Source organism: Taudactylus pleione, unplaced genomic scaffold (assembly GCF_031769625.1).
Source record: "Taudactylus pleione unplaced genomic scaffold, aTauple2 ptg000041l, whole genome shotgun sequence".
Taxonomy (NCBI): Eukaryota; Metazoa; Chordata; class Amphibia; order Anura; family Myobatrachidae; genus Taudactylus; species Taudactylus pleione.
The window spans coordinates 60,715,871-60,736,719 of NW_028284443.1; the positions used below are offsets into that span (position 1 = coordinate 60,715,871).

At 38.8% G+C, this 20,849-nt stretch overlaps 1 long non-coding RNA gene across 1 annotated transcript in view; it reads right to left on the minus strand.

Moving 5' to 3' along the window:
* Positions 1-3,464: 3,464 nt before the first annotated feature.
* Positions 3,465-20,849, minus strand: part of LOC148538215 (uncharacterized) — a 38,789-nt gene continuing 21,404 nt past the window's right edge. The window contains exon 3 of the long non-coding RNA XR_015872547.1: positions 3,465-4,878. This is a non-coding gene — a long non-coding RNA (uncharacterized LOC148538215). The remainder of the gene's footprint in view (positions 4,879-20,849) is intronic.

Sequence of the window (20,849 nt, forward strand, 5' to 3'; positions counted from 1 at the left end):
GTGAGGACAAAATGTGATAGCAGTAAGAGGATTTAAACTATACAGAGAGTTAAAGCGATTAGTTTTGCCAGCAATGCACAGATTATCATCAGTGGCATATACATTTATACTAATTCTAAAGGTGGGTACACACTATACAGATATATCTGCAGATCGAGTGATCTGCAGATATATCTGCAGATAAAGGTTGTTTGTACATACTGAACAACCATCATCTGTGCCTTTCTTCAGGTCCTAGTGACCAGGGGGCATGTCCCGGTGGGTGTATCCCACCCCTCTACCCGTTCTTACCGCTGTCTGCAGACCACTCGTACACACCTGCTGATGGACAGATCTGTCTGATGTTATGTCAAAGTTAAGTCCTTCATTCATCTATCTCTATGACAGAAAATAGATTTTGTTTATGTGTTACTTATTTGAGAGATGTACAAAATAAAGCTGTAGCACTTTAATTTTTGTGTGTTTCATTTTAGCATCTAAATACATCCTTCTAAAAATGCAGCTCTTGCCATCCTAATATAGTAGCAAATACTTTAGTCTCAGCTGCTGGGTGCTATGCCATGTTCCTGTGAGTGGGTGCATCTCACATGCTACACCCACCCTCAAACAGGTGCAGCCATGCCAAACATGCTGTGGTCCCACAGGATGTTGCTGTATCTGGGCCCAGAATTTCTCTTGGCATCCCTGGAGGTGACAGGCAGAAGCAGTAGGAAATGGGCTTAGTGGTGGGGTAGCAAGGTCATGGAGGGAGGAAGGTGGTTGAGAGAGGGGGAACAGGAAAGGCAGGCAAAAGAAGCAGATGGTTAGAAAGCAGACTGATGAGAGGAAAAAGGGGGGTCAGCAAGTTGAAAAGACAAGAGGGGGAGGATATGGGTGGATAAAGTAGAGGATAATGTGGACATTGAATATGGGGGTGTTTGAAAAAAAGGGTGTTCATGCTGTGGATGAGGCAACAAGTGAGATGAAAACTGGAGATGAGGCTGTGTGATGTAGAGACAGTGTGGATAAAAGTTGTTAAATGTTCAAAAATACAGGTAAAATAACAGTGATGCTAATGTATGAGCACAGCTCTGAAAGTGAAATATAAAGAGAGGTATGTGAGTAGTGGGATAAGGAATTAGCTAATAAAATAATTATTAAAGTGGATTGATGTGATGCAATGAAAAAAGTCAATACAGTACAAAAAGGATTTTCTGTAGTTTTGAAGGCAAAAATTACAATGTACAGAGCCGATCCAGTCTGAGGTGTTTTGAACAACAAAGAACAATCAACAAGAGCAGTATGCAGATAGGTAAGTACTTGCAATGTCCAAGCAGCGACTGCAGTAAGGATTTTCCTGGATATGCATACAGCAGTAGATGGTGAATTTGGTAACTCACATAAGTATGTTGCTTGATATCATTCAGAAAGTGTTCTGGTTTTGAGGATGTTTTTCCTCAGTTTATCTCTGGTGTATCTCTGTCTTAGTTATCAAATTGTAATTACATTTATAATATAATACTTTGAATCTAAAATTGACCAAGGCAGCCACAGGCTATGCAGCCTTACTGATCACTAATAACTAAATTTACAACATGTGTTATTGTGCTCACTGATTGGGACCCCACGCCACTTCCTGTGCTCAACACACACTACATTTGGATGCAATAAAGTCTAAGATAAACAATTTGTGAGAAGGGGGAGACCATCACAGATTCACAATAAATTCCTAACTTCCTTTATAAAAATTGCTCCTAATATAAAAGTCATGACAATTTACCTAAAATAAATGTCCGAAGCTGTGCTTTGCAATCAATATAACTGCATCTGATTGGAGCAGTAGTGACAATTTACCTAAAATAAATGTCCAAAGCTGGATATGGATCTGTGCTTTTGCAAGCAGAAACAGTGCTGTTGCCTGATGTTAGGCCAACTGCTGCGACAGTGATCATTAGTTCTGGCACTTGCCCCATCCCAGTGCTAGGAGCAAGAGATCAGACAGAAACTGGATTCATTTCCCCATATGTGTGACTCAGAATCACATAGAGCTGTAGATACTCAGCCATGACACTCCCATGATACTCCCACAATTCAGGTATTTCCATGCTCTTGCCTAGTTGCCACCCAATTGCTGCCCCGAAACACCCAAGTTTATTGTTAGTCATATCTGACCACGTTCATTCTGACTAGGACAGATATACAAAAATTCCCTAAATTTGCATCCACACATGTACTCTATGAAAAAACTCTTAATTTGCATCTGTGCACAGATATCCATCCAACTCAGAATTTGCCACACATGTTCAACAGCTACATGTGATGATTCACCTACACTATTAAAAGCAATCTGGTCACTTGCAAGTAGGGAACATTTTTTAGTCTATTGTAGATGTTCCCAACTGTGGTCCGCAAGGCTTCCTTATACAGTAGCTAAGGTTTTAGAGATATCCATGTTTGAGCACAGGTGGGTAAATAAAATCACCTGTGCTCAACCATGGATAGATATAAAACCTGAACTGTTGGGGAGCCTTGAGGACCGCGATTGGGAACCTCTGGTCTAGAGTATTTTAGAAACATTTCAATTGTTGTTCATAGCACTGCATGAATACACACATACTGTACACAGAGCAAAGCGCACAGCCAGAAAGCTGGATTTATAACTGATACACAACTTTGCTGACATACATATTTACACTTCAGTCAGGTCTAGTCACTGTTGCCCATATCCTTATTTAAGCTCAATACTCAATTAACAGCATTGTTTCAGACCGATAAAAGATTATTACTCTTTTTAAATAAACACTGGATATTTAATATCTACTCACACTTTCCCATTAATGTATGATTAGCTTTTTAAACACTTCACAGTGATTTACTTTAGGGAACTACATTAAGAAGTTGATTACCATCAATCAATATTAAATATACTGTACCGCTAATATGGAAGAATGAATTACCTTTTTACCCACTTCACACCTGTTTAATTTGGAAATACTAGATTAGTAATGTTTTAATACCAACATGTATTAAATAACCTTCATTAAGCACCTATTGGTATTTTTAGCTAGTACACTTGTAGATTTTATAAAATTTATATTTTAAGAATTGTTACATTGATGCAAATCTTTTAAATTGTATTTTAAACATAGTTGAGATGTGTATGTGATATTGCTTACATTTATTCTAATATAATTCTATGTAAACGTTTACTCTACTGATCCTACAACATTAAAAAATATCTTAAGCAAACTTTAACAAAAAATTACATTCCCTTCATTTAGGAGGCCATTGTACTGGAAGATGTGATCTAGGCTCCTTTATATGTTGTACAGTAGGTTCCTTTATATGTTGTTGACCTTGGGCAAGATACAAACCATTGGGTGAAAGTCAATAAAAGCAAGACAACATATTAGTGAAGCAGTTATTTTTATTATTATTTATAAATAATACAACATTAAACACTAAATATATGAATAGTCTGAATGGGGGTTGGTGCACATGCATTTTAGTCACTTACAGAATGCCACAAGAGGTAATTTTAAAAAATCAGGAGCTTAATTGTTTAAGTGAAACCAACAAATAATACATTACAATTTTCACTCACATTATGACAATATGGACTAATCTAAGGACTATACCAGAGGTTTCCAAACTCTTCCATTACAGTACAGGTTTTAAAGATATCCATGATTGAGTCCATATAGTTAAATCAAGTTGACTGAGGTACTAATTAAATCACCTGTGTTCAAACATGGATATCCTTAAAAAGTGGACTGTAATGGCAAAGTTTGGGAACATTTGGACACAACTGTTATCCTTAAAGGAATAAATATAAGAATCATATAGAACATACAAGAACAGAAAAAAAAAATTATTTAGCTACCTCAAGCAAAATCTGCAAATTGAGGACTTCTGACTCCAATTATATTCTCAAAAATTGTCGCAAAAGTTGCAACCAGATCAAGTTTATTAATAGTTGGAGGTACTGGTGAAGACTATTGGAGAAAAGCTGCAATGTTCCACCATGCAGTTCAGGACTGGGGCTGAACAGTGTATTCAACATTGCCCAACATCTATCGTATTATTGAGATCAAGAAGATCTTTTATTAAAAATATGATATTGTTTTAAATGTGTGACAATTAAGTCTATATCAAATTAAATGTATATTTGTGACATTGCAGATCTATTGCAGATATAAGAATTAAATGTTAAATTTATTTTAAAATACTATACATTTGGGGGTTTGATAGCACTTATTAATGTGTCTTATCCATTTTAACAGATGGTAGAATTTCAACTTCATACCAGGAGGACAGGAGTTTTTTCCTATAACTGTTTAGACCTATTACGTCTAGAGAAAACCACTTGTACCTATAATGATAAGCAGGAAATTGAGGGGGTCAGAAATCTGTACAGTGTTGCAGGTCTCACTGTATATTCATGCCAACCTGACTCAAATAAAGTTCAGCATACTCAAAAACTATAAAGTTATGAAAACAAAGACAGTGTAATTTGCTTATACATTAATTAATTCAATTCACCTTTGCTTTAAAATTAGTTCCTATATTACTATTTTAATTCTGATACAAACATCTTTTTTGGATTAAAAAAGCATTCTTGTACTACAGTATGCTTTTTCTATGCAGAACATTTATTATATAGCCCAACTCGACCTGTCTCTGCCTCACTCTCTTTAACTTTTGCTCAAGACAGAGAGACACATTTACTTAAATAAAAATCTTAGTTGTGGATGAAACACCTCCCTGCAATTCACCAGTCTGATGACGCTAAGCCCACATCACTGGTCAGGAGTTTTAGGAGCAGGAGAATGAGTGGTCACACACACATCAACCTCCTCATTGCCTGCTGTTTGGGTACCATCTTCAGCTGTGCAACACCTAGAGGAAGCAATAGAGAGCACAAAGTTATCAAACACTGACTGGAAGACATCCATGCATTTCAGAAATTCTAAGCAACATCATGAGAGACATTAAATCCATCCTCCAGAAAATGAAGAAGCTGCAAGTGACCATGACCAGCTATATAAGGGAGGTTGGAATTACATTGGCTGTCATTCTCAGTCAGCTGATTTACACCTACCAAGTGCCTTTCTCCATATATGTGCCAAAGGAATCTGGACCTCAGGGAGCAGAGACCTCACCACTTGCTTCTGCTGTATATTGTAGCCCTATGTTCTCAGCACATTCAGATGCAGAGACTAATATCGGCCATAGGGAATAATTTTAAAAAATTCCAAATTACGGGGATTTTTTTATGTAGTTTGTCCCAATGTTTTTTTTTAATTATAATATGTGGCAATAGCATGATTGCTAGATTTAGAGCACATTTTTTATGTCCTCCCCTAAGAAATGCATTTATTCTAGATTGTTTATTAATATAAATAAAAATGTTGACTATAGTATAAAAATGAGTGATGAATATTTGCACCAATGATAGTGTTTTCTCTTTAAGGTGATTCAACATGTGACTATGACAAATCTGTCTCCAATGCATGCTAAAAGTAGTAATCAAAATGCAAAAAAATGTCTTTGACACATACAGAACAAAGACCTTAATGGAATATTTTTGTAAAGAGCCATAAAGCTATGTGTTATGCTAAGCATAAATGATGATAATTATGCTACATATAAGAGATGAGTGGTTTGGCTCATATCACTTTGTTGTTTCGAGTAGCACAGAGTCCCAACTCGGATCTTCTCACCAAGTTTGGATCTAAAAACCAGATATTGTGTACTTTGGATTGCATTTAAGTTTCTCTCTCCTGATTTAAGGAGCCATGAGGTGTTCAAAATTGACTGGAAATGACTGTAAATTAATATTATTGATGTTTATAATTCTATATGAACAAAAACAAGCCCAAGTTTCATGAATTAAGCTGTTTTTATATTTTTTAAAAGAAATACAAAACAAAACCAAAACACTGGAATGTTGTTTTTTCAAAACCAAATACAAAACCAATACATTTGAAGGTAGTTTTTCAAAACCAAAACAAGGTGAGTACATGGACATCTCTACATATAACATATTATGAGGACACAAACAGTATGTGCAAGGTCATCATTATTCCAGATAGGACAGAGAACATGATTGTAATAATCAGCCTTTTCCCTACTTCCACTTTTGTGAATCAGAGCTACATTTTCTCATGTGAAGTTATTCAGGACTTCTCCTGTTAATAGTGAACAATTTATTTGACTGATTATATAATTTAGTAAATAGTGCAACCAGTTCCCCTTTAAGCTCTTTAAGTATTTAAGATATTTCAAATTTGGTTCCAAGGACTTGTTTGCTTTCAGTTTTGAGACTTCTCTCAGGATTCTCTGTTTTGTGTATGGAATCATAGATACTTTTGATCCATCAATATAGCTGCTACATCACTGGTTCATTTCTTTCATCTTGAAATGTACTTTATGTTCAGAAGAGTAAATGCTTATTTGGATTACCTACTCTACCTTGTTTATGTACTGTACACCTTTTCTTTTACTTTAACTTTTTTTAACTCTTATATCTCCTTTATGATGCAGTCCAGCCACTTGTGCTTAGTAAAGAACCCCATCTGTCATCACTCATTATACAGCTTATCAGCCAGTACTCTTGCTCCAGGTCCATCATACCATTTAATCCTGTTACTGACATGCCCTCTGATCCAGTACATGATCTAAACCTTGTTTTAGATAAGTCTATACTACCTAAACCAGTTCCTGATTTGCTCCATGGTCCATAAACATTTAATATAAGTAGTTCTCTATTGACTGTTCTATTTTAACTTTTATCTGAACTATAACATGATTTAAAAGAAAAAGATCTAAGTGTTCCAAGTCAACTAGTAAAAACATCTACATAAGGTTTGTAACTAATAGCTGAGAACAGAAGCTATCAATATATCACAGCTCTAATTAAAGATGCATTATCATTCCTTATATATAGAAATATTAAACATTGTCTATCTTATGAATAGAGAGCATATTGTCATGGACCTACCTCAGTCTGAGGTCACTGTTTTTGAGAGTTTAGTCTAAAGATACAGGGGGCAATTCTGAGAAGTAGTAACTAGTAGATCATAAAGGTTATATTGATACTGTAGAGTATAGTAGTTGGTAGTAAACCCTCATGAAGTCATATCAAAATTGTCCTTCCTTAAATATTCTCCTTTATTTATTCTCAAATTCAAAGGAAAACCCCTGTATTGCAAATGACAAATTGTAAGTGTCATGCGATTCTTCATCTAGAAAGTTGCAACAAGAGCATATCTGCTATATATGGTATGTACTGCTGTAATTTATTACAGTGCCATGCACTCAGTCCTTGATTCATAGTATGGTAAAATGGATAAAACATGTTGGGGCTTTTCTGGCACAAGATGTCCATTTTATTAAGAATAAAAAATATAATTATAAAAATTAATAATTATAAATAATAAAATTAATATAATCTTTTTTTAAAAACTATAAAGTAAGATTTATACTTATATTATTAAATTTTTTGTGCTAAGGAAAGTATTATTTATTTTTGTATTTATCTGATGTTTATCAATTTGGTAATACTGTTTTTCCATTCCACTAACAAAATTGTTTGTACCACTCTATCAGTATCACATACCACTCTTATTCTAGGGTAGAATCAGGTACAATCAAGGAGATTGTGCCACAAGTGCCAAAATGTGTTTTATCTATCCAACTCATTAACCCACTTACATCACAAGTATCAGTTAAAGAATCTACCCTAATGTTGACATTAGTTAATACAATCTGGAAAGTGAGATGTCCTGTCTAGGAGATTGGCTACTGGAAGAAAACAAATTATGGCGGAAATTGTCCACTATTGAAAGATACAGGCTGAACAAGTTATCTCAAAGAGAAATCACCTTCCTTTTTAGACAACCCCAACAGATTTCTCACAGAATGGAGGAATATTTTCCAGAAATGTTTTTTTCACACATGTACTTGATTCTAAAAGAATGATAAGAAAGACTAAGAACCATCAATAAAAGGAAAACGTTTTAGACACTTGACCAACTCTTCCATTAACATCAATACTTACTGCTCAAATGTTTGCAGTGGAGAAACAAGACAACATTGAAAGAAACAGGAATGTCCTCATGAAAAATAAAGCAAAAGCAAGTAGAGAGGCACATCTACATCTGCAAAACTGAGAAAATAGAGAATAAAAGAAACAAGAAAATCCATTAAGAAAGAAATAGAGAAATTCCTGCTATCAACTCTGTATCTTTCTTAGACCCCTACATGAAGAATTTTTTTTTAAATTAGAGATAATCTGTAGATAAGAACTTTTCCTGAATATGCCAGAAAAGCAAACACAAGGCAGATTTCAAAGACATCCATGCAACAGAAGACTCTACAAATATGGCAATCAACAAAACAATTAAGGTTTCTTTAAATGTAATCATCCACTGAGAACCTACGATACAAAATAAATAATCAATGAAGACATAATTTAACATCTCCATGCACCTATAGCAAATGTAAAGCTCTGGAAGAAGATCCTGCAATTTCTTCTTTGTTATGAAAAGAAAACAAATACTGACAAAGATAATAGGAGCACAAACTCACCATTGCATAAAGAGGGGTAAAGGGGTGGGGAAAATCAAGAAAGCCCAGACAAAAACCATCATAGGGACTCAAGAGGCTACAGATAACCAACAGGGATTGGGAAAAATCTTTGATTTCAGCTGTAGAACCTTCACCACTACATTGGCCTAAACCAATTTAAAACACTTGTGGATATCCACAAATTAATTTGGAAAATTACTCACTTTCTTTACAAAATTAAGGAGAATAAAGAAACTATGGCAGTCAATCACACAAAATAATCTAGTGACTTCAGCTTCAAAAATAAATCAACCTTTAATCCTAGCCACATGATGAAGGGTATTATATAGAAAGCTTTATAAAGATTATCTTTGACAATTTTGAAAGTTTGAGAGGAAAAAATATCCATTAATAAATGCATAGTTACCAAAGAAGGGTAACACCATTAAGAAATGACAGGAAAACAAATCCATTGTCATAAAACCAGCAGATGAAGATGACAAAGTAGTCATTATGGACACAAATTTAATATGAGGAAGATGTACAATGACAACTCAGAGATAATAAGACCTATACTACATAGAAGAATGACCAAACCAATAGAATCAATACTGCCTACACAAAATTGGTTGAAAAATACAAATCCAATGGAATGATCACAAAATCAGAAAGTGACTTCCTCACATGATTCCAACTACACCAGTTACTCTATCTATGACTACTGAAAATTCACAAAGATTTTATGAATCCTCCTGGTTGACTGATAATTGCTGGTTGTGTATCACAGGGTTTGTATTTGGCTCTGCAGCTATGTATTGTTGATGTTATGGTGAAAAGGACTATGCAACTACTATATATATGTGGTTATAACTGAGTTATTAAAATGGAGTGCTCCTAAAATTATTGTGAGGGGTTGACCCTCCATCTCATCAATTGTATATACATAAGTTGCATGGTAGATAAGGTGGCTCATTTAGGGTGCCTCTTTCCCTAGTGTATATTATACCTTCATGTCCATAATACACCTCTGGTGTGACAACTTTTGTTTATTAGGGAAGTAAGAGTTCCCTTTTGGTGTTTTTTCTCTGTATGCACTATTGTGTGTATGTCTCCCTTGGGCAATATGATGTGCCTTTGTGCAGTATAGCACTATAGTTATAAGTATGGTGGCATCCCACACTCAATGCTTACCAGTAAGCAATGTGGCCTGGGCCCTAGAAGTCCAGTGGAGTAGTAATCTAGTCTGCCTCTTTCCTCTAGGGTGTCCCTGCTTCAAAATCCCATGGTTTATTTGGGAGCCTCGGTAGTAAAGTCCCTGTTGGTGGTAAGACCAATATCCAGCAGTCCAGTGAATGAAGCCTGCTTTTGTCCTAATGGCATTGTCACTTATTACATTACCGCTGGTCAGAGGAGAGGCTCCTTGGTCCAATGGGACAATTTTGCTAATGTTGATTAGGGGGTCACAGGGAGGAATTTGTTGTCAGTGTTCTGTGTTCAGCGTGTGCCTGTGTGTCACAGCAGTGGTGAGAAGCAATGTCAGCTCATGCTAACAGTGATACATATACACTAAACTTCTATGGAAAATCATCTGACCATTGGTGCCTTAAGTGCCCCACAGGATCATGAGGACTACCCTTTGACCATCGAGTGAGCTGTCAGCAGCGGCGGCACACAACAAACACAGAATACTGACAACAAATTCCTCACTTCCCCATTGCCTTTCTCTATCACTGCTCCCACCTATGCATCTCTAACAGGAGAAAAGGGTCAGTATTCAAACCAACTGTCATTACATTCCAACCTGATGACTCAATTTTTATCAACAGTCAATTAAATTATACAATATATAAAACAAGTTCTATGGCTTAAATGAACAAAAATATATTATTGATATCTTTACATAGATCACAGGGGTTGCCATACAGAAAGCACACTTCAGAAATTAAAACTCTCAAAAGAAAAATTATGTTGTGTCAGTATAATAGTTAAATGAAGACACATTTGTATTTTAGCAAATACAGTATATGCTGTACTTTGATGAGATGCTAGTACCTGTTTTCCATAAATCAATTGTTGACCTGTATAAGGTGCTTCCTGTTCTTCAATTGGTTGCAAGATCCTGTTTTCCTGTTTTCTAATCATTTAAATTTTCTTTTCCTTTACTTCACAGTATCTTCCTGTATGTTTCCTCACCTCCACACATATTGCTTGAACATTCCACGTTCGCAGCTAGTTTGCTATTTATACCCCACTTATATCAGAGCAAAAACCTGGGTTTTTGCTGGATAAACCAGGTCACAGCTCAGTGTAAAAGGGTCCCTGAAAAATAACCTTGGTCAAGTGACCCAGCAATCTAACCCAGGTAGCTACCAGGGTTGGACCCAGGATGGACCTGTGTAATGGTGCATTGTAAATGCAGCAACTCGGGTTATCAGACCTGGGTCATGACTAAACTGAGCTGATTGGTGGTTGTGGAGCAGTTACCTCCCACTTTTTATGACCTCACAGGTTTAGCAGGGCAGACCTGAGTTCAGTGTGAACAGGGCTAACCTGGGGGTAACCTAAACCGAAGGTGCAGTGCAAATGGGATCTGACCTGGGTCTGACCTGGCTTAGAACCATGTCCAAAAACCCTGGTCAGACCCGGGTTTTTAGTGGAAACAGGTATTACTGTTCTGGTATTTGCATGCCTCAATCCTATGATTATGACTTTGATTTGGGTATCCACTCTACACTTAAATCCCATTTTAAGTGCTGTGATTGCAATATGGTAGCAAATAAGTGATTGTACCTTAATTGCTTGCTTACTAGTACCATGGTTCTTAATAGAATGCTGGTTTGCTCTTGACAAAGGCATGATATTGAGCACATGTGCTTCTCATTGCATGCACATACAGTAACTAAGGGCGGGATGTAATAGAGTTTGAGTTTTCAGTCATGTTTAAACTCGCACTTTCTTGCACATTTGTTTTGTACGTGTTTCTCCTGCAACTCGCGCAATGTAATGGAATGCGTTTCGGAAAAAATGTGAACTCACATGCGTGTTTTTGTGAGAGTACAGATCAGGAAGTATGCATTTTTTTGGACCAACCGGAATGTGAGTTTCATTTAGTGTAATGTAGAGTTACGCATTCACCCTCAAAAGTCTCCTGATGCCTACCTCACACACCCTATATAAATCCATGTCCTCCATTTTGTCCTTTGAAAGGTAGTGAGGAGCTTTGTGAAGGAGTGGTGACAGAGAGGAAAAAGAAAAGTTTTGTATTGTTATTGTGCTGCAGCATGGCATCCAGAAAAGCAGTGAGGGTGGCAACGGATGGTGGAGGAGTAGTATGAGGAGGTTGTACTGCAACATGAGGGTGGTGAGGAGGTGAGCAGTGAAGAGGTGGAGGAGCAGGACAGTGAGGAGCAGGAAGCACAGGAGGTGGAGTCTGAGGCTGAGGGTAGTGTTGAGGATGAGGAGTATGAAGCTCCCCCAGCCCCTGGGAAAACATGTACTGGGCGTAATATACATTTCAGTTATGATGAAAATTGCACCCTGGTCCATGCAATTGTCCCTGGTTTTCCCTGCCTGCTTGGGGCACAGTCAGTGGATGTCAGCAGCATGCTGAAAGGAGATGTGGTGTAACATCACTGATGCAGTGAATGCAGTAAGTGAATTCCAGCATGAACTAAAAATATCAAAAAGCGCTATAATCTTATTAAAGGAACACCAAAGATAAAATGGCTGAGGAGCATAGGCAGCGACACATGACAGGAGGAGGATGAGCAGAGACAGTACACTTCACTCCATATGAACAGGAGCTGAGGCCGGTTTTTACTCCTGAGGTTTTTCCAGGTCCACATATTGTAGACACTGACCGGCCATCAACCCTTAGGCTTCCTTGTGAGTATGCAAACAAATGTTACTAATATTCACTGTACTTTCAAGTATTGGAGAACTGATTCTTTTTTTTAAATTGTCTAGTGTGTAAATAAGTGGGCCATACACGGTGCGATATAGCAGCCAAATAGTACCAATCTTTTGTTTTGCCAGCTTTATCGCACCATGTATGGGCTGCTTTTACTTTTAACTTTGCAAATGAAATGTGCCAAATAATTTGATACATTTTGCTTAGGTTCAAAAATGCAAACATATATTGCAGTAACCTTGAACCTTTGCATTTATGTTTATAAACTAAAATTTATACAATATATATGTCTCATACTGTACATTAATATAAAATACTTAGTGTAGGCACTCCCATAATTACATTATGTACTCATCATTGCACATTTTAAGATGCAGGTTATATAATTGTTTAGAATTGTTTGTTTTTGTGTCTTAATTTTTATTTTTACATTTTTAAAAATACAGCTGTTGCACCAAGGAGGACAAGAACTCCAAAAAGGCTTCGCATGGAAAGGTCAATGGAGGAGGCTGGTGAGTTAACAAAATGTTTTAAAAAAAACACTTGCACAGATTAACATGTGTTTGTTTTTGTTTAGAATCAAAACTAAATGTCACATTACTTAATTAACTTTAGCATTGTGACATTAAGGCCTAAACCAATGAATTGCCCAACATATTATTGTTTTGAAAGTATTAATTAAAAGGTAGTGATAGAGATGTGTACACATACATATAGCCTCCTTGCATGTTAAACAGGACTTATAATGTTGGCATGGCATGTATTTTTATTTTAGCCATATTAATTTGAACAATGTGTTTTATTTGCACATCAATGTAAAAAGAATACACAAGCAGCTTCTGCTGTTTCCAATGATATGTGGCTACATATATTTTTTGTCAGACTGCGGGTGTATCTGCATGCAAAATGCTATGTTACAGTGTCACAAGCGATGACACTGTAACGTAGCATTTATCATGCAGTTACACCCGTTGTGTCACTTTATTGCAGTCACTACTAAATGTACCTGTTTTTAAGCATAGATATAATTTGTCCAAACACACTTTTAAACATTTTAGTTGTACTATATTTAAATATTTACATTTCAGGACCATCAGGAGTTTCTGTGCCACCACCGCGGCACAGGCCACCAGCAACAACGGACCCAGGCACACATTTTGGCTTGGTGTCCTACACATATGAAGAGGAGGAGGTTGAGGCAACAATTCCGCTGGGTCTGGTGGAGGAAACAAGCCAAATTCCACCTACCCAGCATCAACAACCACCCACACAGCAATCAGCACAGCCACCCTCCCCACCCACCCCCAGTGCAGATGAGCTGGCTCTGTCCCTGCACAGTTTCTGTCAACACTAGATGCAGTACATGGAAAGTCAAACATTACAAATGGACAGCATCACATACCACCTCAGGAAGCTAATTAGGTCCTCCGCAGTAGCCCAGGGAACCCGTATCCATATGGCCAGTGACTTGAGTAAGTATCTGGTAGAGCTAACATAGGCAACCAAAGATAAAAGTGCAGATATACAGGAGCAAACCGAGGCAGCCAGAGACCAAAATGCAGCCATACGGGAGAAAAACCGAGGCCTTTGTGGCATTATAAAGGGAGCTGGTGGCACAAAGGTCCCCTAAGGGAAGTGCCATCAACATCTACTCCCAGCTGACAAGCCACCAGTCCCCAAACAGCCTCACCAATCAGTCCACCAAGGCAAAGTGCCCATACACAGGGGGGTGCAACTAAAGGGGCAGGGAGGGGTAGAGGCTATCTGCCTCACAGTAATTTTTTTAATCCCAAAAATGTAATGTTAATTTTGCAGAAATCTTACTAGTTTAGTAAAGTTAGTTCATTGAAATTCGTGCCTGTCTTTCTTCATAAACTAAACTTAGATTTGAAAGTTTAGTTTGAACTATATTAAAATGGTACAGATGTTTTAGTATTCAATTAGCGGCGAAAAGTCGGAATCTGCGAAAAAGTATCACCGATTGTGACTTTTTGCCAGGCGGAAACATCTCCGTATTGCAAACAAAATAGTTTTTGCGTCCGCAATGTAATAGGCAAAAAAGATTTGCCTCTGAATAGTTGGAGAAAAAAAATGCAAAATCTCTAATTTGTGGTGCAAGGGTTGGGAAATCACTTAGCACCTTTGGAACAGCCCCTCAAAGGATAACTGTGTCAAAAAAAATAATATTAATACCCCAAAAAGTACTTTGAAAATGGGGGCGACAAAGTGGGGGTACAAATTTGTAAACTAACAAAATAGACTTTTGGGTGGTTTGCAAGTATGGCTAAGGTGTTTTTTGGATTGCAGATGTTTGCTTGAGGTACGTTTTATCACTTTATAAAACGTCACTTTAGCGACTTTACAACATGCTTGCACCTAGTTTCAAGCACCACAAATTTGATAGGACAACTTATTTTTACTTAAAAAACTGCTTAATGCTATTCTTCAGCACTTGTGTAAAGGCACTAATTAGAGGCAATTGCCAGTACTTAAGTACCCCAAATAGCTTGATTAGGCCTATTCTGGGGCATCTACATTGATTTCCAATGTTAGTGCATCTAGTTGGGGGTGTCAAGCTGATTTCTCTAAACTGACAGCACTTTTTGCCTGGTAAACGGTTGCATTTTCGCGTCTTTTGGAATTGAATACGGCGAATAGGGGGCACACACTTTGTCTACAATAACACTGCTTAGTAAATAGACCCCTTCTGAAAAACATTACAGTTTGGGTAATGGTATTTTTACACTTTGAAAAAAAACATAAATAAGAGTATTTACATACTTAAAAATTTGTTTATACACTTATATGCATATTTATATATGTTTATGGATCGAAATTTTCCTTTTTAACCTTTTTTCTACAAAAAAAATGTCACATATAACTCTCCATTCTCACCTTGGTCAATTTTTTGTCGAAATAAAACATTACCATTATGTGCAAGTTTCGAACTCGCATCCTATTACATTGCACAAATTGTACACTGGTGAACACATCTGGATGCGATTTTGAAAAATGTACGATTTGAAAAATGCGAGTTTGCATGATCTCACATGCTATTACATTGGTCAAGATTACAAAATGTGCGAGTTTTGTGGCAAACTCGCAATTTTGCAAAACTCGAACTCTATTACATCCCGCCCAAAATGTGTGTATTCAACTATACTGTATGTAGAGTTAAATGCATCTTGCTGTACTCTGATCCCCTATTTATATGCTTCATTTACTACTGATCATCATCAGTGTGCACTTGCACTATCCATATACTAGATATAAAATATACACCTGGAAATAAATATATTTATGCTTAGGTCCAACTCTGCATGGATCACTGGGCCTGATTCACAAAGGATCACAATTCTGCAAATACGCATGCAATACAGTTGCTAATTTCAGCGGGGATATGTAAATGTTTGCATTCGCATTGGGATTTCAGCCTAACATGAGGATGCCCACTTCCCCTTATTCACACTTGGGCAATATGGCAAAACAATCAGTTAAATCGAGTAACATCGGACCCATATGCACAGATAAGGCAGGTCAGACTTCACTCAGGAATTGCTAACTACAGCACATGATGTAGTGAAAAAGCGGATTTTGCGTCCGCATGGGCAAAACTGCACATGATTGCATCAGCCGAATCCGTAACTTTCCCTAGTAAATTTAAATGTACTGTTTGTGTATAGGAAAAGTAAATATTTTCTTAAAGAAATGGGGCCTGATACAGAATAATGTCAATGTACATGAGTATCTCTGTAGTAAGGTATAAACATGTAATTTGTTGTTTCTTTAAATTGGTATAGACATGTGACTTGCCCTTTTGTTGACTTGGTAAAATGATAGACATGGATGAAGGATGGCAAGCCTTTGAAACTAGAGTGAAGAGAAGTTAGTAGGTCTTGCATTCCTGCTTCAGTAATAATTGTGTCAACATGTGTATCTCACATAAGATAAATGACCATGGAAAGTGCCAGACATTTGACCAGGCTCTGCCAGAAGAAGTCATTAAGAGCTTTGTGTATTTTTCCTGAACAGAGGGCCTGATCCAGAGATGGACATACTGAACGAGTACTCGCTCTGAATCAGGGTGTTTTTTTTTTTGTTCTGCCTCCTGGCCGCTCGCATAGCTGTGGGTGACCAGGTTGATGGTCACGGTGGTCAAGACCATCGCAACCATCGGGCTTGTGACAAGACTCTTGTGGTAGGGTCTAATGGCCGCATGCCCCAGAGAGCTTCTGACTCTAATAGAGCCGGAAACTCTCCCACTAACATCACTGGTGATGTCAGTGGGGCCACCCCCAAAGGACAGGCATTCCTTCGGGAACGCCTCCATTTAGCCAGCCACCCCCCTGCCTGCCTACCAAATGGGGCAAGCTGTCAATCACCATCAACAGCTCGCCCCCTTTGGTGCGATACCTGGAGTGAAGGAGCACCCATCGCTAGCCGGGTCTTGCGCATGCACACGACAGAGCTGGCTCCATCGTGCGCATGCCCAGTGGGCAAACATCAAACCAGTTGGGAGTGCTCAGCACTTGCGACTGGGTCTGAATCAGGTACAGAGATCAAACCAATATTGCTTTTACCAGAGACACATTGTCCACTGGGGGTATGTTATTCACATAAGCCTTGGAGCTAAACTTCAGAAAGGGCTAAAAGGTAATTACAATAACCCCTGTCCAAATGAGAGACCCCAAAGATCCAACCAGCTTGACAACCCTCTCTGAGTTGACAAGGGTTAAAATCACCTCTTGGAGGGGGGTACTGGGGGTGCCTGGAGAAACAGGCATAAAACTGTAGATGACTTCTGGGTCAGTGTTCTTTTCTGAGGGGCTATCATCAAAGGTACAGATTGAATCAGAGTTCATCATTAGCGGCTGCCCTGTCCCCCAAATCACATAAGACAACGGAGGTTTGTTTTTTTACCTTTATTTTATTTCTGAAATTGTAAGTAACTTGTGTGCAACCTTTTATTTAATATTATTATAATCTTGTAACTTTTTGTAACTAAGCTTTGAAGGTATTCTTGAATTAAAACATTAATTCTAGTTCTGTAACTGTGTTTTTATGACCAAAACGCCTCATGGTTGGCATGTTACCTATGTTTAAATATTGAATCGTTGTATGTACAGGTGAGAGCAGAAGCTTACCTTATGAATTAGCATTAAATTGGTCTTCTGCTGGTGTCAGATACCGGAGTTAATAACCACACGCACTGAGGTACCAGTGTAGGTCATGGCGGCGACTCTCAGATTGTCGTATCTGGAAAGAGTCATCACGGCAGTCTGTGACACATGCTATGAGGCCTCAGGCTGCATATGATGTTGCAGTGACTAATTTATGCAAGCTCCTGCAATGCTATCCCAACATACTGACATGACTGCATTCGCACAACCACCCCCCATCTCCACCCACAAACGGCACTTCCTGTCAATCACTCTGCAATGGGTCTGCATACACACTGTGCTCTCATTCTCAATTGCAGTGACTAGTTCGCGCATGTGCACTGCGATGCTTATGCATGCACAGATCGCAACAATTGTCTGACTGCATGCATCTTAACTCTTTCAATCCTTGCTGAATAAGGCCCCCTGTTCAATCTACATGTTGTTCCTAAACTTTGCACATTTGCAATTACATCCCAGTTTCACAACTCCATTCATTACTGCAGATGCAGTACGCTCAAAATGTGTACTACTATGCATTGCCCATACTTGGCACGTTAGATGCTAAAAATGGTATACATCCACACAGACTATATTTCTTACATTATCCAATCCCAATATCTTATATTCATTTATTAAATGATATATTCACCAGGAGGTGCACCTTAACAATTTATATTAAGCATGAAAAATAAACAAAATATACAGTTTTTATTGTAGGACACTCATGGACTGATAATTATTCTTATATACAGTAACACATAGTTACAAATATATCCACAAGAGATCCTTTATATAGTAGTAATTTTACTTTTAGTACTTTATCACTTTATATGTCACTTACCTTTTGAGTAATCATCAAATCATATAGAAATAAAAGTTAAATATATATTTATATATATATATATATATATAGTGTATTTATTACAAAGATAATCTGCACTCACATCCCACTAATAAACTTTTTGAAGGATGCTCCTTTACGGAAAAGAACAAAGGCCCTCATTCAGAGCCGTATGCTCTGAGCAGAGTGCACGCTCTGAATGAGGGCCGGGCTCCATGAAAATGGAGCGTCCTTCTGGACGCTCGTATAGCTGTGGGTCACCACCCACAGGCTATACGAGCGTGCATTTTGATAGCCGCGATGGTCGAGACCATCGCGACCATCGAAATTGCGAGCCGGAGCCTGCGGTTGAGGTTTTCAACCGCAAGCTCCGGAGTGATTTTGGCTCTATCAGAGCCAAAATCACTCCCACTGACATCACTAGTGATGTCAGTGGGCCGGCTTTTGACGGGAGGCATTCCCGTGGGAACGCCCCCGTCAGGGAGGCACGCCCCCGGCACGCCTACCAAAGGGGGCGTGCTGTCAATCAACATTGACAGCACGCCCCCTTTGATCGGACACAACGATGGGGTTATGGTTAGGGGTATGGAGTAGGAAATAAAGGACAGGGACAACACAGCCCCTACAGGCACAGGTCTAACATAACAAACACACACACACAATGACAGGTAATGCCACCCCTCCTCCCTCATTGAATTATTTACATCCCATTACACCTACTGTATATGCTGTGCTGGCTGCTGCTGTCTCCCTGTTCCTTCTCATCCTCGCTGACTGAGAGGTCAGAGGGTCAAACTGGGAAGAAGCAGGGACCGTGTACAAACTACTTGTCAGTATTCAAGTGTAATCAACAGTGTCTGAATACACTTGAACACTGGAAAAATGTTTTGTAGACTGTCCCTGCTTGTTCCCAGCGTGACGATCTATCAGACAGCAGCGAGGAGCAGAAGCTCAGCTGCCATCCATCCACCCCAGCGGCTTCAGCCAGGCTGATCTGTAATCAGCCCCCTGTCCTCTAGCACTTGCACGCCCACCCCACATGGAGGGGACAGCATGAGGAGCTCAGCCACACTTACTGTATAGAAGGCTGCCGCTGGCTGTCTCAGTGTGACAGGCGCAGCGGCAGCCGGCAGAAGCAAAAACTGTCTCAGCAGGCAGCTGCTGCAGGGATAGCGCCTCTCCAGCCTGGCGTCTCCCTGCAGTGCAGGACTTGCTGAGCGGGGGTGGGGACGATTCGGATTTTGGTGTCACCCCCTTGGAGGGTGACACCTGGTGCGGCCCGTACCCACCGCACCCCCCTTGTGATGCCACTGTATACATATATATATATATATATATTATACACACATACATACATACATACATACAAACATACATTAGGGGTGTGCATCGGCCACTTTTCGTGTTTTGTGTTTTTGTTTTGGATCTGGATCTTTCTTCGTGTTTTGGATATGGATTGGTTTTGCCAAAACCACCCTTCCGTGTTTTGGGTTCTGGGTTTTGTGTTTTGGATCTGTATTTTTTTGAAAAAAGCATAAAAACAGCTTAAATCACAGAATTTGTGGGTTTTTCTGCTCCTATGCAATTATTAACCTTAATTTCCAGTCTATTCTGAACACCTCACACCTCACAATATTGTTTTTATGGCCAAAAGATTGCACCGAGGTAGCTGGATGACTATGCTAAGCGACACAAGTGGGCAGCACAAACACGTGGCCCATCTAGGAGTGACACTGCAGTGGCAGACAGGATGGCAGTTTGAAAAACTAGGCCCCAAACAGTACATACTGCAAAGAAAAAAAAAAGAGTTGCAAGATGGAATTGTCCTTGGGCCCTCCCACCCACCCTTATGTTGTATAAATACGACATGCACACTTTAACAAACCAATCATTTCAGCGCCAGGGTCTGCCACATGACTGTGGCTGAAATGATTGGTTTGTTTGGGCCCCCACAAAACAAGCTGGCAATTAATGAGTCCCTGCACAAACTGGCTCTACGGAGGCAAGATGTTGTCCTCATCCTCCTCATCCACCGATTCCTTGGATAAAACAGGAAAAAGGGATTTAGTAGTACCTGGACTGCTTACGGTCTTAGCCAAAGTTTCTGAACTTGACAGTAACTTTTTATGAACGCGGTGCAGGTGCCATATAAGGGAGGATGTTCCTAGGTGGTTAACATCCCTACCCCTACTTATTTCTCCTTTACATATGGTACATATGGCAAGACAGTTGTTGTCCGGATTTGGATAGAAATATTGCCAGACCAAAGAGGTGGAATGTTTGGTCTTCTGCCCAGGCATGACCGTGATGGGCTTTTTCATCCCATGGACAACAATTTTCTCCCCCAGAGCCTGATTTAAACAAACCACATCACCATCAGAATCCT